Source organism: Beta vulgaris, chromosome 1, assembly GCF_026745355.1.
Source record: "Beta vulgaris subsp. vulgaris cultivar EL10 chromosome 1, EL10.2, whole genome shotgun sequence".
In the NCBI taxonomy this organism is placed as follows: Eukaryota; Viridiplantae; Streptophyta; class Magnoliopsida; order Caryophyllales; family Amaranthaceae; genus Beta; species Beta vulgaris.
Genome location: NC_079202.1, coordinates 16,990,830 through 17,011,786, shown reverse-complemented (window position 1 = coordinate 17,011,786; position 20,957 = coordinate 16,990,830). Strand labels below are relative to the sequence as shown.

At 34.2% G+C, this 20,957-nt stretch overlaps 2 long non-coding RNA genes across 2 annotated transcripts; one reads left to right on the top strand and one right to left on the bottom strand.

The window, feature by feature from the left end:
- Positions 1-6,398: 6,398 nt before the first annotated feature.
- LOC125491837 (uncharacterized) lies at positions 6,399-7,622 on the top strand. The gene is made up of 2 exons (XR_007268455.2): positions 6,399-6,637; positions 7,331-7,622. It is a non-coding gene; the product is annotated as an uncharacterized LOC125491837 (long non-coding RNA).
- Positions 7,623-15,460: 7,838 nt separating this feature from the next.
- On the bottom strand, positions 15,461-20,710 carry LOC104905662 (uncharacterized). The gene is made up of 2 exons (XR_008967967.1): positions 17,905-20,710; positions 15,461-17,753 (listed from the first exon to the last, which is right to left on the bottom strand). It is a non-coding gene; the product is annotated as an uncharacterized LOC104905662 (long non-coding RNA).
- Between the last annotated feature and the right edge of the window lie 247 nt (positions 20,711-20,957).

Sequence of the window (20,957 nt, the reverse complement as noted above, 5' to 3'; positions counted from 1 at the left end):
TACACATGAAACCTTTTCAACCAAAATAGAAAATTTTGGCTTCCCTCTAAAATTTGAAACCACTTAAACTTTAGTTAAATTTACCACCAAATCCTTGTTTTCCCTATTTAAGGGTTACAAACATTCCCCCAAAAAATCAATGTTCCTACCAACCAAACTGCTTACATAAGGTAGAGAACATTCTCTCCTACACATTCACTGCACACACGCAGCACTATATTAACCAACCAAAATCTAAGGCAAAAAAATTCAGTTTGTTAATCTCTTCATCATTTGCTGCATCTGGACAAAATGGATGCAGCACAAGAAATGTACAATGCTGTTGTTGATGAAGAGGACTTGGATGAGTACTATCTACAACTACTTGAAGAGATTGTGCCCAACTTCAACAGTCAAATCTCCTCTGAACCAGAATCTGCTACACAAGAACAAAACAGAAGAATTAAACCTGAGATGAAACATGAAAAGAGAAGGAAAGCTGTAGATGAATTGTTAATTATGGAAGAGAACGGAATATTACCATATGGTGCATTGAAGAAGACAACAGAGAAGTATGGTGTTTCAAGACACACAATAGAGAGATTATGGAAAAGAGCATGCAATCAAAGAGTTAAGGGTGATGTCATTGATGTCAGGTCAAGGAAAAAGGGAATTGTGGGGAGGAAATTAAAGGAATATAGTGAAGAGTTTCTCCAATCAGTGCCACTGAATTTACGCACTTCAGTTAGATGCTTTGCTGGGGCACTTAAAGTGTCTCCTTTAGCAATTTATAGACTGCTCAAGAAGGGGAAGCTCAGAAGCTATACAAGTAGTAACCATCCAAGTTTGACAGAGACTCACAAATTGGAGAGGATGAAGTGGGTGCTATCCCACATTCTGCCTGACACACCCACTGAACAAGCACAGTTTATACACATGAAGAACATCATACACATTGATGAGAAATGTTCTACTTGAACCCAGATACAAGGAGATTTTATTTATTGCCAAGAGAAGATGATCCATATAGATGTTGCCAATCAAAGAGATTCAAAATTAAAGCTATGTTTATGGGGGTAGTATCAAAACCAATGTATGATGCTGAAGGTAATCTGATTCATGATGGCAAGTTTGGCATCTTTCCTTTTGTAGAGAGGGTGGCAGCAAAATACACTACCTAAACAGAGATAAGGGCACTATTGAAACAAAGGCTGTTGAGAGGATCACTCAGAAGGTCATCAGAGACATGATTATACAAATGTACTGCCATCTATAATGAGTAAGTGGCCTGCTGGTATGTCCAAGGATATATTCACCCAGGACAATGCTAGGCCTCACATACAAGGAAATGATGAGGCATTCAAGGCAGCAGCAACTCAAAATGGGTTCAACATCATGCTCATTCAACAGCCACCTCAGTCCCCAGATTTAAATGTTCTTGATTTAGGTTTTTTTGAAGCCATACAAGCTTTAATGTATCAAACTCTTCCTAAGAACATAGATGAGCTCATAACAAATGTGCAAGATGCATATGACAGATTTGATCCTAGTGTTATGAAATACACATGGTTACAATTACAGTGGATTATGGTTGAGATTCTACAGGTTAAGGAGGTAATAATTACAAGAACCCTCATCATGGGAAGGCAAGATTAGAAAGGTTGGGTCTTCTCCCAAAAACTGTCAAATGTGATCAAGTTATTGTGGATGAAGCTGTGCACTATTTGAATGAGAAGTTACCAAATGAAAGTAAAGAACTTGAGTACTTTGACAATGAGGGGTTATTGATGAAGACTAAAATGAATGGTATGTGTGCATTTTTTTTGTGAAGATAACAGTTTTTTGGAAGTACATTAAAAGTGGGTGAATTTTGTGAAGAAAACAGTTTTTTGGAAGAACATGTTTTTTTTGGTAAATACATAACAATGACATTGAAGTAGGAACTTTTGTTAAACTGCACACCAAACCTAAGCTATGTACATGTAGTGGAGGAATGTAGGTTTGTAAATGCAGTTTATATCAATGATTATGCTTATTCTATTTACATTTATGTTTCTTATTTACATCATTGTTATTGTTTCTTTAGTTTTAGGGACCGAGGCATACTATGAATTAGCAAAGAACCACAATCACAATCATTCATGTAAAGACATCATTTGACCTTCTACAATCCATCAGGGAGACTTTTAACTTATGAAGGAGATCAAATCATTAACACCTCAAGGCACAATGCCGAGCAAATCATTGACTCACTTCAAGTTATTGGTGAGTCCTTCATCATATGGATTAGGGAGTGATTTAAAAAACAGGGGGACTCAATAAAGAACAACAAACCAATCCCACAACAAAAGTGCTTTATCTATTCATAAGTCATCATTCATCAATTTGACATCACCCTTAAACTCTAGGTCAAGCTCAACAAACCAATAATCAACCAACACAACCAACAGCTCCCAAGAACACAAGCATCAAACACAATCCAAGCTTATCCAACAGCAAGCCAAACATTGAACATCACCAACAGAAACATTCAACATCACCAATCAGATTCAAGATCACCAACACAAGCAAATATACATAAGCATTAAAACAGAAGAACACAAACCAACAACAGCAAATATTAACATGCAAAAAAACGCAAGTAAATAAGGATAACAAAGGGACAATAGTCAAACCTCCCTTACAAGAATTTTTGTTCAAATCAGTACCACCAATCATTATCCCCCTCCTCTTTGAACCAGATTGCATGACCGATTTACTCCCACTACCACCACTTTCTTTAAAAGAACCCACCTTAGCCTTTCCTTTTCGGCTGTATGAATAGTAATTCATCTCAGAAGTCCATACAAGGAAGAGCACAAACAGTAATGCGTTCAGAATTAGGTTTTTTTGAGACAGAGAGTGGGGGTAAAGTGGGAGTTTTGAAAACCACTTTTTCTTTCACATCTTCCTCGAAACTCACCAGATCTATAATTTCATCTTCTTCAGAGGACTCACTTGGTAAATCATCAGGAAACCAAGGTTCCTTCATGTCCTTGATATTTTGAAGAACAGCACCCAAAGCTTTGCAAGCACTTGGACCCATACACTTCTCAGCAGCCCCTGATTCGTAAAGTCTACGGGGCCAAGGAGAACCATGTTCAATTGATTTCATGACGTCATAGATGAACATCGCCTCTCCCTCATCCGTAGTTTCAAAATGCGCATCAATCAAAGGTTCCAAATTGATTGAATAAACCATTTTTAAGGAGAGAGAAAATGATTTTGAAGGAAAATTATGAAGAACAGAAAGAAAAACGAAGATGAGGAGAGAGAGAGAGCGAAAATCTGAAGAGTTGGTGTTTCAGGAGAGAGAGTAGATCTGAAAAACTTAGAGAGAGAACAGAGGGAGATGAGCAGTTACGAGGGAGATGAATGATGATGAAGAACCCTAGGTTAGATGGAGTTGGTGGGGTGGGAATTTAAGTGGGGTAGTTGGGGGGTCATAAAAATTGGTGGGAATCATTAGTTTTAGGTTAGATTCTGTTAGGATTAATCAGATTATTAGAAGTAGATTAATCTACATAACACAAGTTAGTAAGGGTAAAATGGTAAAAGTGTAAGGCAAAAGTTACTAAATAAGGAAAAAAAACAATGTTGCATCTATTTTGAAATACCCATAAATAGACAATGTAGCATCTATTTTGAAACGGAGGAAGTATTTTAATTTACATAGTATAATAATTTAGGTTGTTTATCTAAAATCAGAATGTAATGTTCACTTATCCAAAACACCTTATATGTATTTATATATATAGTGAACATAAAAAAAAATTAATAATAAAAAACAATGACATGACATGCTTGGATGGAGCTATTTATAATATTCTAAGGTTGTTTTTTGAAATCAAACTCTAAGTTTTTCACCATCCAAAATTCTTATATATATGTAACTTTGTCGCTACAGATTTTAGTTTTTGTTGTAACAATAAATTTACTTAATAAATTTTGTTGCAATACTAAATTGTTTTTATTAAGTGGAGAAATTAAGGTTGAGATTTTAAAAGATAATATGTCTAATTTTGTAAATTGGACCTATTATAAAATGCTAGAATAACGTGTTGTACACTATACTTATAGCTTAATTATTATTATATTTATCAAAAAGAAAGACTAAAAAAATGTCTTATCATTCATCTAATTAAATATATTTTTATGAGTTGTAAAACTATATTGTAGATGGTTCTCATTTTGAATCATATTTCAACCACTTTCCAATTTGTAAAAAATGATAATGTTTTGAATTAAATAGCAAAAGTCATATTCAATTTACATAATATAATAATTTAGGTTGTTCATTCAAAACTAAACGTAAATTTCTCCCTAATCAAAACACCTTTTATATATTTAAATATGTGTAGAACTCTATTTTTTATTATATTTGAAATAAAAATCAATGACATAACAATCCTACGTGGTACTCTCTATTCATAAGTTGTAGAGCTATATTGTATATAGATCTATTTCGAAACATATTTCGAGCACTTTCCAATGGCACAAAAATTATTATATTTCGAATTACGTAGCAAAAGTTATACACAAATCATATGATATAATAATTAAATTGTTCATTCAGCATGAAACCCTGTTTTGCTTATCCAAAGCTCCTTATATGTATTTATATCTATGTAGAACTCTATTTTTGTAAAAAAACTAAAAATAAAAATTGATGAGATTGCAATCCTACGTGGCGCACTCTATTCATAAGTTGTAGAACTATATTGTATATGGATCGTATTTCAAGCACTATCCAATGGTACAACAATTATAATATTTCGAATTACGTAGGAAAAGTTATACACAAATTATATAATATAATAATTAAGTTGTTCATTCAACATAAAACTCTATTTCGCTTATCAAAAGCTTCTTACATGTATTTAAATATATAGAGAACTCTATTTTTGTAAAAAATAAAAATAAGAATTGATGATATGACAATCCTACGTGGCGCGCTCTATTCATAAGTTGTAGAACTATATTGTATATGGATCGTATTTCGAGCACTATCCAATGGTACAAAAATTATAATATTTCGAATTACGTAGCAAAAGTTATACACAAATTACATAATATGATAATTTAAGTTGTTCATTCAACACGAAACTCTAATTTTCGCTTATCCACGGCTCGTTATATGTATTTAATTTTCTAAAAAAGAAAAAAAATTGATGACATGACAATCCTGTGTGGCATGCTCTATGCTCCCAAAAAGTTCCTCCTTTATATGTATATATTGATTAGTATTATCTCTCTCGTATCACAAGAACATATTGTTAAACAAAATAACAAAAGGATAGGAGTACCATGTAGAATGCTAGCGGATAATTGTTTAATAGCGCACGAGCTTATAATGAAGTTGCAGCGCCATTCCAAAGGTAAGGATTATTTATTGGCGCTAAAGATTGCCATGTTCAAGACCTATCACAAAGTCAATTGGACATTTCTTCAATATTTACTTCACTAGGTGGGATCCCCTGAAAATTGTGTGCAATGGATAAATACAGTGTGTTACAATAGTTTCTTACTCCATCATAATTAACGAGGAACCTTCTCAGAGATTCTTAACGAAATGTGGTTTGCGGCAAGGGGATCCCCGTTAGCCTTATCTATTCATCCTTGTCATGGATGTGTTTTCAAGAATGTTAGGCAAGGTGGAGACTCAGGGTGCAATTCAGGGAATGTGCATTGCCAAAGCAGTTCTCAAGTTACACACTTAGTTCTTTGCAGATGACGCAAGGAAGAAAAGGGGGGTCGTCGTTGCTGTAATTTGGAGCATTTGGTGCTTGAATTAGGGGCGTTTTCAAGTTATTTCTCATCCCAAATCTTCTATATTAGTGGGTAAGATGAATTCCTCAACTAATTTAAGTTTTCTTTTAAAATTATGAAGTTAGGGTTTTTAGATTGAAATTGAATTGGGGTTTTTGATTTTAGAGTTTGGGTGTGGAATTTTATGAGTTGAATGTTCATTCATGAGTTTAATAGTTACTTTAGAATAGTAGGAAGCCTGTTAATGTTCAAGTGAATTGAATATAGCGTGCTGTAATTCGTAGAATTACCAGTTCAGGTTCGTATTTTGCATTTTTAGGCAGTTTACGGGCATTTTTAGCAAAAATACTATTCCACAAAAGTTGTTCGCATTGAAATTTTACTCATGATAGGCTCAAGAAACGCTTGATTTGGACTTCGTAGGAGAAAGTTATGCTCATATTAAGTTTCTGTTCAAATTTCATATTTTATATAGTTGATTTAAAACTATACTTTTCATATAATTGCTTCATAATGAACTTTTGAGTTACCATATGAACATATGATTCTTTAATATTGACTTAATATAAAGTAAGATGATTTTGATTAATTTGGTAAGGATTGTAGTTAGACGGTTTAAGTTAGACGGTTTGACTTAGATGTTAGAACATGAAAGTCATTTATATGGTAAAAGAACATGATATGTTTGTTTGATGTTTTATGTGAAATTAGAAAAGGTTGATGGCTTTGTGAACTAGAGTTAGTTGTATCCAAGTCTTTTACTTACGAAGTACACACATTTATATTGTAGATTCCGGTTTCATTGAGGAGCCGTATTGACTGAGCTAGTTGGTTTGATATAGTTTAAAAGGTAAGATTCCTTACTCAAATCTTTAATAGTTACGAGAAAGGTCTACAAAAGATAAGATTTCAACTAAAATTTTCATATTTACGAGAAAAGATTATAAAGGTATGTTTCTTTCTTGAGTCGAGATTGGTTTGAATAGGAGGATGTTCCTCCTAATACGGATAGTTTGTTTTCAAACCTTGAATTATAGAATAGTTACAGAAAAGATTTATGGATAGTTTTATGTTTTTAAACTGGTTGGGATTGCCTTTATGGTGTCTCAAGGAATTGGAACTTCATCGGGATCGTCTCGACATTACAAAATAGTTGGGGGGTACGTTGATATATGCAGGTACATGAAGGTTTAGAGTCGGGGTATGGGCGGAGAGCAACGTATATGGTTTGCAAAAGAAATTGTTTAATAGTTACCCGGAGGGCCTAGCTAGCCCAATGGGAAATAAAGTTCTTTCCATTCCATAGATTTATGATTCTAAGATTCTGAAAGAAATTGTTTTAGCAGAGAAAATAGAAAAGTATATGGTTTGCAAAAGAAATGAAGAAAAATGTTTTTACAATGTTTTTATTTAGTATTTGGGTTGCAAAAGTGAATGATTTGTAGGATATAATTAATGCATCCTACCTACACATATATTTGCCTTTACAGTATTGAATCTTGCTTAGCCTGTTTGGCTGATACTACATGCTTGGTATATGCAGGTACATGAAGGCTTAGAGTCGGGGTATGGGCGGAGAGCAACGTCCACTAGTTTTGCGTAAATATAGTTATAATAGTTCTGTTCTGGTGCATTTCTTATATATAATCAATATTTTGAAACTTAGGGTTGTAAATATTAATCCACCTAAATCTTTATTCGGTTGGGTTGTAATAGTTTAAAATAAGCTTTAATTTAGTTTTGGTGCAGGTAGTTCTTCCTTAGCGATTATTCTCGTAATAATCGTGGAATAACACGTTTGGATTTCGAGTAGTTATACCGGAATTTTGTTGGTATTTGAAATGGGTGGAGTTGTTGGGAATTTGGATTTTGGATTGCTGATTTGTTGAATACAGGTTTAAAAGTCGGACGCCAATCCTAAATTAAATTTTAGGCAGTCCATTTTTCAAACGGAACTCTGCCGAATTTTCTATAAAATTTTAATATTATTTAATTGAATTAATCACTCGAAATTCAGGGGTGCAATATAGAGGTTGATGGCAGGAGCTCCAGGAAGTTTTTGCCAATAGTGGAGAAGGTATAGAAGAAGGTAGAGGATTGAAAATATCTGGCAGTGTCGCATGCTGGGAGGATTATCCTCATAGATGCAATTCTTGCATGTTTGTGCAATCATAATATGTTTGTCTTCTTGTTGTCACAATCGATGGCAGGCAAAAATATAAATGCAGTATTCTCAAATTATATAGGGAGGCACGCCATGATAAGAAAATATATGGGAAAAGTAGACAAGTAATTGAGAGCCCAAAAAGTAGTGGTAGGTTAGGAGTGCAAAACGTCCATTGCTACAGCAAAATGTCGGCTAAATAAGTAGCGAGAGTTTATAATAACCCTGAGCTGCTAGTCTCGAAACTCCTAAGAGTAAAATAAAAAGGCTCGCCGGTCTCGCTAGCGATGCAAAAGCATAAGCTCCAGGGGTCTTCATGGGGATTTAGAGGGCTGTATTGGATGTAGTAGACTGCGAGGAAGGTTTTCTAAGAACCATGGAGAATGGGTGCACAATGAATGTTCAAGAAGATAGATGGATCAAGGGTCATTCCGTACAGGTAAAACATGTGGTCAGGTTACAAGAGAAAGGAATAACCCTAGTTAAGGACCTCTCGATTCCTGAAGGTAAGACTTGGAATGCATACTTATCTCCGAGAAATTTGAAGCCCAATCGACATTCAAAAATTTGACTACTCGTATTCCAAAGTGTGACATTGAATATAACTATGTGTGGGGATGGAGGAACAAGGTAGAAATAAGTGCCAAGGAAGTGTATACACTACTTATGGAAAAGGGGGCCACGCTAACGTCATAGTTGGCACTACATATTTTTGGAGGAAACTGTGTACCCTAAGAAGGCGGATAATGCATAGCGCACTGGCTAAAACTAAAAACCTACGAAAAAGAAGAGTCCTTGTCAAGCCTGAGTGTTATCTTTGTGGCCAGGAAAGGGAAATAGAGGCACACTTATTCAGATATTGTGAGTTGATAAAAAGGGTCTGGAGAATTTCCGCTTGGGCTCAGGTTGATCAGGATTATAGTGTACCCTTTCAAGAATGGTTACCAAGCTACCTCCTACACATGTGGAAAATCGAAGGAGCAGCACATAAGCAATCTATTTTTGGCCACTCTTTGGGCTATATGGCTGCACCAAAACAGAGTGGTATTCAGAGGAGGCCAAGTCAACCCAAGGCAATTCTATGAGATGTGAGAACATACTAAGAGAGGACCATGTAAGATATACCATATTCAAAGTAGAGCATGCATACAAGTCAGGGACAATTCCAGGGGAGAGGGCCACTAGGGAGGAAATTGAGCAACACTAGGATTATTGCGTCATTCAGTTGGATGGAGCTTGGAAGAAAGCGACAAAGGGAAGATCAGTAGTTGAGATGGAAGGATTCTCTTCCAAGGAAACAACTGTGTAATGGCGACATTATCAATGTAAATAACCGTAGTGTTCTAAGACGACCAACTTATTAACATGTATTTCCACTACTGGGAAAAAGCCCATCTGATACGGTCAAAACCGGACTTAATGATGCGGTTTTGGTCCGCATCAGGTGGGCTCGCGGTAAATGATTGACTGCTGCGGTTTTGAGACGTTTTGGGTCAAAACTGCAACGGTTGACCACCCCAAAAACCAAAAATTTGTTTTTTTTTTTTGGATTTTTTCATTATTAATTAATACAAAATCAATAATATATATCAATAATTATTTTATTAAGCATATTATGCTTAATTGAAGCATAAACATAAATAATTTGATACATGAGAATATTAACTATATTTTTGCGAGACATAACACCATGAACTCATTAAAAAGCAACTTTGTAGATTATGATGAAATAATCACTATATGCATATCCCATGAGCTGTAGACTTTGGCTTTACAAAGAATGTTACTCTCCCTGCAAAGGACATATGCTAAATGCCTTTTGTCAGAAAGGTGATGAGGGTCTCAGCGGTAGCATATTGGTAGTCCTATAGCTTCAAGCAGGCAGAATTAGAACCCATGAGATCCTATTAGCCACAATTGTACAGTCGCCGAAAGCCTGTAAGGCCACATGAATTGTTTGGTTCCTTACTTTGATATACAAATAATCAATAGAGCAGAATGCATAAACATCTGTATAAATAAAAAATTACCCTCCAAAAGTACAGCTAGATATTATGAACAGAGTCAACATCTGGATATAATCAAGAGAAATGAAACTCACTGAGAAGATCCAACAACAATGCTGAAGAAATTTGACTCTTTATGTGTGTATCAATGGTTCCAAAGTGTCTGAAATAACAACAACACATTAATAAATCATCAGAGAAATTAAGCTTCACATGCAATCAAATGAAAATAATGAACGAGAATCAAACTTCAGATTACTCGATTACAAGATCATGAGAGATTCTAATAACTTCGACTTAGGGGAACGGGGAAGGGAACAAGTCTAACCTAAGAACGATGGGAAAGAACTGATGCAGGCTCGTCGACGACCCTGATGCCACCAGCGAGCCTGCTAGGCTGGAGTGGCAGCCCGCTTAGGGTTTTCTAGGTTTTGGTTTTTTAGGGCACTTTTTAGAGAGAGAAGGAAGGGAGTGTTTTTTCTTTTATCATTTTTGAGAGGAAGTAACTTTGAGTATTGTATTGATGTGTAAAGAGTATATCATCTGTACAATCTCGAAATTACAGTTTAAATCATTCAAGCTTTTTGTACATAGTTCTTCATGAAAGGTTGGAAACATAAAATTTAGGACTGATAATGTTCAACTAAGTATTCATCTTTCTGATAAGTGTATAAATTGCCTATTAACTATTGAGCATGGAAAGTTGGGAAATTCCAGGACATCATCTTTCCCGTTTCTAAAACATTTTTGTTCCCGAACCCTAGCTGTTTGAAGCCCGGAAAAACATCACAATGAAGGAAAAGATGCGAAATTTCATAAATGTGTATAAATTCCTTTAGTATTCTACTAGTGGGTAATCTGACTTACCAGGACAATAATAATTGTCTTCTAATTTCTCGAAAGGTTTCCGAGTATCATTACAAATGTATCTGCAAGCCAATAAATTCATCAAATAACTTTACTATACAAAACAGAATTCCATAAAAATGCAAAAAAAAAAAAAAAAAAAAAAAAAAAACAAGATTGGCAAAACCAAACAGAAAGAGGCACTTCATTATAATCAACCATGCACATTCTAATGTGTACAATTAACCTTCTCAAACTTGTTTGGTTGTCCCATTACACTATCATTATAGAAAGATTGGCTATAGTTGAGATTGTTTCCATAAATCCCTAATTTTGGTGGTTAGTCGATTCCTGCCTAATAATTAACATTGCACCGCATATAGATAAATCAAACTCATAGTCATAACTCATATCTAACGCTTACATTTAGATTTTAGACAGATGAACACATAACCAAGCATTTGGTTTGCATAACAAAAGTACAAATGTAGGTACCCACAAATTACAAATTTTCAAATGGTATTGATTATTGAAAGTATGATTCCATTTGCCATCTCATTCTGCAGCAAGCATATGGACATATCAGGACTAAGGACTATCCTCTCACATTCACACTGAATCCCAATGCTTATTTTAGCGTTCTTTTTTTTTCTTCTTTCTAAAACATGGTATTCAAATGTACTTAATTTTGTGAATTGACAAATGAATGCTAGCCACATCAATATTATGAAATACATGTTCAACAATAACTTCTGAATTAGCTTTTAGTATTTGAAATAAATATAACCTAAATTAGTATTTGGTGAAATAGTGTTTAAAGTAACTTTTGGTGTTTGAACTAGTGGTTTGAAAAAACTAATAAATATTATGTTTTTGGTAATTTTATAGGTTGAATGTACCAAAATAAAGGTAAGGTCGTACCAAATCATAATCAAGTTATTGGCACCATAATTTTCACTTTTACTACCAAACTGACTCTTACTACCAAAGTAAAATTTTTTTTGCTAGCTTACTTCTATTTTGATATCTTCGACTTATGAATTACCAAAATGCCCTTATTGGAGTCTAATGAGATACCAAGTCTTTCTCCTTTTAGAGTAGCTTTGAAAACACTAATAACAGCTAGGTTAAACGAACACTAATATTCACCGTCAAATACTAACAACTACTAGGTAAAGAAATTATGTTTTCACATATTCAGTTTTCACACACTTGTACCCCTCTCTGGGTACTCTTTTATTTGGGGGGGGGGTTGGGGAGGAATGCAAGGGATAGAAATATAATGAAGTCTAAGGGGACAGTCTAAGCAGCCTTTTTGGGTGGGTCCATGACAACTGCAAAGACTTACAAAATACTCTCCTAGCAAAAAGTAACCTTAGCTTGAATTAAGAAACAAGTGAGACATTAATTGGGTGTGAGGGGCAGCACATGCATAGTCGAAAAGTCTAGAGCACTCACCCTGATTTAGAGGTGATCATTTTGGCCCGGCCCGTTTTTGGGCCGGGTTTTGGGCAGAATTTTTCGGCCCGCGGGCCGGGGCCGGCGGGCCCGGCCCGGTCATTTTTTTTTTTGTTTTTGGGCGGGCTTTGGGAAAGCTAAAAACGACTTTTTAGTCTATTTTTTTGGCCCGGCCCGTTTTGGCCCGCAAAAGCCCGCTAAGCCCGGCCCGAAATAGCGGGCTTTGGACACAAAAATTCGGCCCGAATTTAGGCCCGGCCCGGCCCGGCCCGGCCAATGGGCAAATTTTTTTGGCCGCGGCCCGGCCCGGCCCATGATCACCTCTACCCTGATTTGGAGCAAGAGATGCAACACTTAGTGTAGGGCCAGCCACCATACTCCGGTTGCCACCAGTTCCCACTTGAACAACATGATTTGATAATGTACGACAAAAGCTCGCATAACGACGGAGACACGTTATAAAATGCGAAGCAAGATCAAGAACAACATCAACATAGGCCTGAATTGGTGCTAAGTATTAGATCATGCAAGATCAAGAAAATAACCAGAGCATTTTACAGATACAGAGGGTTACAACTCGGATGAACTATATATATGGTATCAACAAGGATTTATACAAGTTGAAGATATTTATAACATCACTCAATCAAGGATCGATATTTTTTACTGCAGCCTCAACCTGCAAGCCACACTAAATATTTCTTTTGTTTGTTAATTTCAGAATTATGTTTATCAACTAGATTAGCTTTATATATGACAATGTAGTCATAAGCCTAACAGACCAGATCTACCTAAATGCATATGTAGCACATAACAATTACCACCGAAGAAAACTCACTCTTAAAACCAATCTACCTAACCAAATATTCTTGCACCAAACACCAAGTCACCCTTCCTTAGAAACAAACCAAACCCAATTGAGTGCCTCTAGCTTTCATGACCAATACTAACCATATAAATGATTAAATCAACTCCCCCACAATCTAAACAAAGCATGAAATATCATGTTAGCAACGTAGAATCAAACCGGAAACTGTGTATGTTGTATTCACTATTTTGATGATGACAAATATTTATCTTTGATTAATTTAGTTTCTTTTATTTCGTGTGTTTTATTAGATTTATTTTATCTTATAATTTAGGTTTGTTATTTTATTTAGGTTTATTGTTTTATATCACAAATTTCATGTTCAATAACTTATGGAGAATTGATTAGGAGTTTAATAAAAAATTAAGTTATTAACTTTATTTGTGTTTTTGACCAATAATTAATATTATGGACTTTAATTTGTGAAAATATAAGAAACCATAATGTTCTTGGAAGTTAGTATATGCGCAGGAAATGAAACAGTTAATTGATGAGAAGCGTTGTGAGGCGCTAACTTCCAACACCTAAAAAGGAGGGCTGTTGAAGTAGTTCCTAGATTTTAGGAACTACAACAACCCACAACAGCTTACCTATTTATATGGCGTGTGATCGTGGCTGAAGATTTGGAATCGTAACAGCACAACTTCCAACGGATTTTTAACGGCTACAAAGTGGATGAGTGAGGCTGAAATTTAGCTCCCACTATGTTCGTGGAGAAGATCATGGGACAATATGTTATCTACAAATAGTTGTGTGTAACGAACAAAATGATTAAGCTTTCAGAATTTTATTGTAATATTTCTGTGAAAGTATATTCGGTTTCATCTCTTCTTTCATTATTATTCACTGTATTAGAGATTGGGTTGTGTGAAACAAAATCTATAATCATTTCGAGAGAAAAAGAGAAAGAGAAAGAAAAGAGCGAGAAAGAGAAAGACTTCGAGTGAAGTCAAGAGAGAAAGTCACTTGTTCAGGGGGAACAAGGTGACAGGGAGCAAGTTCCTAGAGGAATAGAAGATCCAATATTAGGTTGTACAAAAGAGAGTCTTTTGGCCTAAGTATATTAAAGAGAATGAAGTCAAAATCCCTCGTGGTCAAGATTTTTCTTCCTATTGGGCCTAGGAAGTTTTCCTTGTAAAAATTCTCGTGTTCTTATTTCTTTTAAGTTTATGTTCTTTTCTCTTTCTTATTTAAAGATTGCTTTATTTCCGCAAAAAGTTAGAAAATCTCCCCAACTACAATTCACCCCCCTCTTGTAGTTGCTCAAGTGTTTGCACTCGACTAACAGTGTACCATTGTGAATGTCTAGCATTACAATCACACCCAAAATCCCACAAAACATCATTCCTTACTAACATAATTCATCCTGCCACATCATCACTACATACCACACAAGTTAACGCAAACGCATTAAACCAACAAAAAAGCACTTGTCACATTTCTTAGATAAACCTTTAACACCTGTACTTGAACAAATTAATGGAGCCTAGATCTACCTAAAAACAGACTAAATACAGAGACGACCAACGAAAATTAAAAAGCCAATAGATAAACAAAAATCAACAAAGTTTTATATATAAAAGAAAAAAAATCAATAAACAAACGAAAATTGGAAAAAGAAATTAAAAAATAACGAAAATCAAAAAGAAAAATAATAAATTACGAAAGAAATAAAAAAACGAAAATTGACAAAAAAATTTAAATAATTAAAATAAACTAAATCTACAAACCCTAAATTCTTCGTCTTCGTCTCTTCGATTTTTTGTCTTCCTCGCCTTCTTCCTTCTTCGTCTTATTTCTTCACCCTTTCGTCTTCTTCCTTCTTCGCCGTCTTCTTCCTTCCGTCTTCCTTCTTGGTGGTGATAGCGATTTTAAACAAGTTATAAAACCCTATTCTTGCAAGTGTACAAGATCCAGTAGATAGTGATAAATAATAGGGTATCATATCCACAGGGAACGTGGGTTAATGCTAAATTCAACGTCTACTAATTTAATTCTAAGAAAATAAATTGATTGATTTGGTTATGACTATTAAACTAATTAGACTTAAATTGTAATACTAAAATAACAAATTACTAAAATTCACGGACGACAAATAGTATGGAGGAACTTCTAGGACATTCGAATCCACCACTATTAATATGATTGACAACTTAGTTTGAGTGAGATTTAATTGGTTTATCAAGCTCCCTAAACTACAAGCCGGGACTACTTCCAACAAAATAGTGTTGTAATTAATTAGGTGACATAACTTATCTAACTAAAGCATAAATTATTCAACTATTCAACCTCAATTCTTGAAATACCATTGCATAACATCACCCTTTGAACTACAAGAACAAAGTGTGTGAATTTGATAACAATATAAACTAATAAATCATTCTACAAGAATAATAATCAATCTATATTGCAAACAGTAAATAAACTCAACAATAATCTCTATAGTTATGCAATCATAAACCATAATCAATTCCCAAACAAAACTAAATTATCAAATCATACTAATACGAGTTTCATCTAGGCCCTATAATAGAAAAAATTAGCTACTCATAATTGAAGAGAATATCACCCAAATTATAAGAAACCATGGCTGAAAATTATGACGGAAGGCTCGAATTGACGTTGCTGTACTGCTGCTGCGTTTCCCCTCGTCGAACTCTGCCGCCGTCCTCAGTTGGTCTGCTGCTCCTCTCCTGCGTGTCTCCTTTTCTTCGTCTAGCCAAAAACCCTCTTTTTTATTGCTGCTGTATGTTGGTGTCCGTCCCCCAGCCCAACATATTTTCTCCTCTCTTTTAATCCAAGCCCACTCCTCCTGTTGTTGCGTGATATTTCAGCCCTCCAAAACCAAAAACCCATTCAGCTCCCTTTTGTTCTTTAGTTGGACGTCATTTCCCAAAAAAAGAAATCCAAGTTCCTTTTATTCTTCTTGCTTTGTTGTTTTGATTCAAATAGGTTTAACCCATTAAAATTGTTAAGGCCCAATTTCATTTCTTTCGCTCCAACATTATAATGTACCTATCAACATTCTATAAATAATTACTAGTATAATATATAAGATAGGTCAAACTTATAAATCTTCATATAAATATAATTTCTAAATAAAATATGAAAACAATTAAAACCCACAACCTATAGTTTATAATACTAATAAGAAGCTAGTAAAAGGGAATAAGAAGGTTATAATATATAATAATTCACACTTATCAACTCCCCCACACTACAACTTTGCTAGTCCTCGAGCAAATAAATTTTTAAAGCAATATCCATTATTACTGAAGACCAACTAGCATCGTATCACTCACCACCCCTCAAAGAAGAAACCAAAGACTAATGAGAATTTAATAGTAGGCTAAAATGGTTTGTTTTTTTTTTTAAAAAAAAAAAAACTTAAAAAGTTAGTCACAAAAAACATTTTTGTTAGGTTAGCAAGCTATGAACGCTGTTGAACTTTTATTCTCGAACAACCTTTATAATAAAATTAGTTTGTTCTCATAAGTAATCTAGGTGCTCATGTGCAAGTGTATTGACGTTCGAATACGAGGTATTTTAGTCGGACTTGATTATTATTTCAGTTGATTCCCACATACTTTTCCGTACAAGAGGCACTTAGTACCCGTACATGGATCGTCTCTTTCATATGACATTGCACTTGCCACCCAATGATCTCAAAGGAGTACTCGATACTTTGTTGTTTGCATCGCTTTTGAGGCTTTTTCTATGCTTTTTTTCGATTTTCTTTTTGGAAATACGAATTTTCACTATTTTTTTTCAATGGTTCACATTCTCACAATTTTGATAATTTGGATTACTAATTCCTTTTTTTTTTTTCTGAACCATGATTCCCTCTGTTTTTTTTAACAAAGTCAAGTAATTCTCCAGTAACCAAGAGCAGTGAAAGATCACCAAGAAGAGTATAGGTACTAATTAGGTAGATTAAAGTATAAAAGTCCTTCCTCCATACCCCGCATCTAAGCCAATGAAGAAAGTGTGCTAGATTACTAATAAGAATGATCATTATTAAGGTACATTAATAGGTTGCAAGAGTTAAAGCCATCACATTCATAACTTCAAAAATAATTTTTTTATGTAATAAAACGGAATTTGAGTAAAACGTTGTTAGATTAGAGCCTATTATCAATTATTCTCATTAACTAGCTGCTCATCTATGAGATGACAATGAATGGTGCATAATATACCCTCAAATAGACACATAATAACATATATAAACCTAAAAAATTTCCCATTAAATTTTGTCAAAAATTTGGGCAGTATCTCCCCATAAATAGGACAACCGACACTTAAATGCCATATAATTTAAACCTGTAATATTAAGATTCTTCCCACAAAACAACTAGCCAGCCAACCAACAACAACAAATAGCAGCAACATACACCAAACAATTCCAAAATGCCCCAAATTTTTCCTCTCCCCCACACTTAGTTATTGCATTGTCCTCAATGCAAGATGAGAGTAATAAAAAGCATAAAATAAGGGGGATGGAGCAACACAACCTGGTGATGGGGTGTATACGATGTGGAAGCTGAACATAAGGATGCGCAACGTTAAATATGTCAGCCGAGAAGACAGCAAGGCAGCAGTATACGGCACACATGCTGAATATGAACTACAATTGCAGCAGCAACATACGATGTACAACAACCACAAAAATCAGTAGCAAATGGTCAAATGGCAATGACAAACTGCAGCGGCAAATGGGCAGCACTAGAGCAAGTTTTGACTGATCAGGCGTGGCAAAACAACATGCAGCAACTTACAAAAACAGCCAAAAATAGGAGATGAGTACTGAGATGGCATAATTCACGGGTTCAAGCAAGTTGTAGACTTCATACTCCTGCACATGAAAATCAAATGCAGTAATTAATTCATAGCATAAAAATATCAATGCTCCGAATAATTTAGTATTACCCCAAAAGAAGAGAGTATAGTAATAAGCTTTGACTAATAATTAACTAAGATGGGGAATGGGAGACACTCAGCTAAGATATAACATTATAATGGATAAAGAGCATCAACCACTCCACTCTATTTTAGTAAGTTAAATCATACCCCGTCAAAGCTCGAAGAAGCTTGTCATAAGATTGACCACAAAATGCAGAAAAGTGGAAGTACGAATAAGATAAAACAAAAGTAATTATATGCGATAAAGCCCTTGACAACTTAATAGAAATAAGACCAGAATATTTGTTGAAAGGATTAAATTGATATTTGTAATTCAAATGAGACAATTTATAGAATATAGGGGCACTAGAACATGTAAAGTCATGCAAAATTACATCAAAATTGTTCTTTTCTTCTTTGAAAGACTTAGATGGTTTGACTTCAATCTCTTGATATGGAAAATAATCATAAGATATTAGTGGGTAATCAGGTCCTAAAATTATGAATCTTGGATGGTTATAAGAGGAACTAAACTTTATTGTAGGACAAAAGAGTGACATACAAGAATCAGAACTTAATGTATTAGAATCAATAGGATCTAAAACACTTATAAACTCAATAGTGTCCTCTACATCAATACAAGATTTAAACTTTTCCTGGTGTGACTCTTTTATTTTCTTAGTGCAATTCAGCTTATCCTCCATATGAGAGAGTGTTTCCCTAGGAAAAGATAAAATGTTAGTATCATGCTCACTCTTGTCAAAGCTCAAAACTGAAGTATCTAGTGTCTCATTTTCTTTATCATCCCCACAATTGATTAACCTCTCTTGCTCAATAGGTAACTTAAGCTCAATATTATTCACCTCAAAATTCATGTTTACCCCAAAATCATCTAACTTGACTGAACTAAGATCTTGCTTAATGTGAAAAAGTGGTGCACAATCATAATGCTCCTTGTTATTATCCTCTAAATTAACTTCATCATGAGTTGGGAATGTTTGATGTTCATTAAGTTGCTCTTGTGCTTCTAATTCGTCCATATAATATGGTGAACATGAGGGATAAGGCTCAATAACGATTTCATTACAGGACTCTCCCAAAAAGTTTCTTCCATTAGTAATACCCTCAAACTATTATTTATCTCCTCTACTTTCTCACCAAGATCATTAATAGTAGATAAGATAATCTCAAGATCATGATTGGAACTCGAAATTTGAAAATCAGGTTGGTATGAAGGTAAATTATTTGTATGAGGTTCATTCAAAAGATCATTCATAAAAGGTGGTCGAGTTGGTAAAGGTTGAGCATATAAATTAAAATGCATAGCCGACTCCCATTCATAAGTTTCTTGTATAAACCACTCAAAGAAACTCCAAGCCTCATCTACGGTTTGAGACATAAAGGCTCCATCAAACATTGACTCAATGATGCATCTAGTCTCATCATTAACGCCCTCATAAATTATTTGGCATACTTCCCATTTTTCTAAATGATGGTTTATGAATCGAGCAAGAAAATCTTTAAGCCTCTCCATGTACCTCCAAAATACTTCTCCCTCATATTGTAGAAAATTAACCCTAGCCATAAACTAACAATAGATAAATTATGAAATAAAAATAACCTAATAATACTATAAGATTAAAACAGCTAGACTCCTACCTGAGCTAGTAATGATATAGAATAAAATCATAATATAAATAATATCAAAAACATATAAATTATGCAAAGAACTAAAATAGCAGACAGTTAAACCGAATTCACCAACACCTAAAATATAACTAAAGATAAGTGGAACTAAACTGTAAATTAAAACAGGAAAAATATGATGGAAAAAAAAAAGAATAAAGGAAAACAAGTTGTAGGAACTAATTACAATGCCAAAAATGATAAAAACATATTTTTTTTTTCTTTAAATTTTTAATTAAGACTAAGAAAATAGAAAACAAGAAACTAAAGACACGTAAAATACAAATTGAACTAGTAGACAATGAAACTGAATTAACCAAACACCGTTCCCCGGCAACGGCGCCAAAAACTTGATAGCGATTTTAAACAAGTTATAAAACCCTATTCTTGCAAGTGTACAAGATCCAGTAGATAGTGATAAATAATAAGGTATCGTATCCACAGGGAACGTGGGTTAATGCTAAATTCAACGTCTACTAATTTAATTCTAAGAAAATAAATTGATTGATTTGGTTATGACTATTAAACTAGCTAATTAGACTTAAATTGTAATACTAAAATAACAAATTACTAAAATTCACGGACGACAAATAGTATGGAGGAACTTCTAGGACATTCGAATCCACCACTATTAATATGATTGACAACTTAGTTTGAGTGAGATTTAATTGGTTTATCAAGCTCCCTAAACTACAAGCCGGGATTACTTCCAACAAAATAGTGTTGTGATTAATTAGGTGACATAACTTATCTAACTAAAGCATAAATTATTCAACTTTTCAACCACAATTCTTGAAATACCATTGCATAACATCACCCTTTGAACTACAAGAACAAAGTGTGTGAATTTGATAACAATATAAACTAATAAATCATTCTACAAGAATAATAATCAATCTATATTGCAAACAGTAAATAAACTCAACAATAATCTCTATAGTTATGCAATCATAAACCATATTCAATTCCCAAACAAAACTAAATTATCAAATCATACTAATATGATTGACAACTTAGTTTGAGTGAGATTTAATTGGTTTATCAAGCTCCCTAAACTACAAGCCGGGATTACTTCCAACAAAATAGTGTTGTGATTAATTAGGTGACATAACTTATCTAACACTAAAGCATAAATTATTCAACTTTTCAACCACAATTCTTGAAATACCATTGCATAACATCACCCTTTGAACTACAAGAACAAAGTGTGTGAATTTGATAACAATATAAACTAATAAATCAT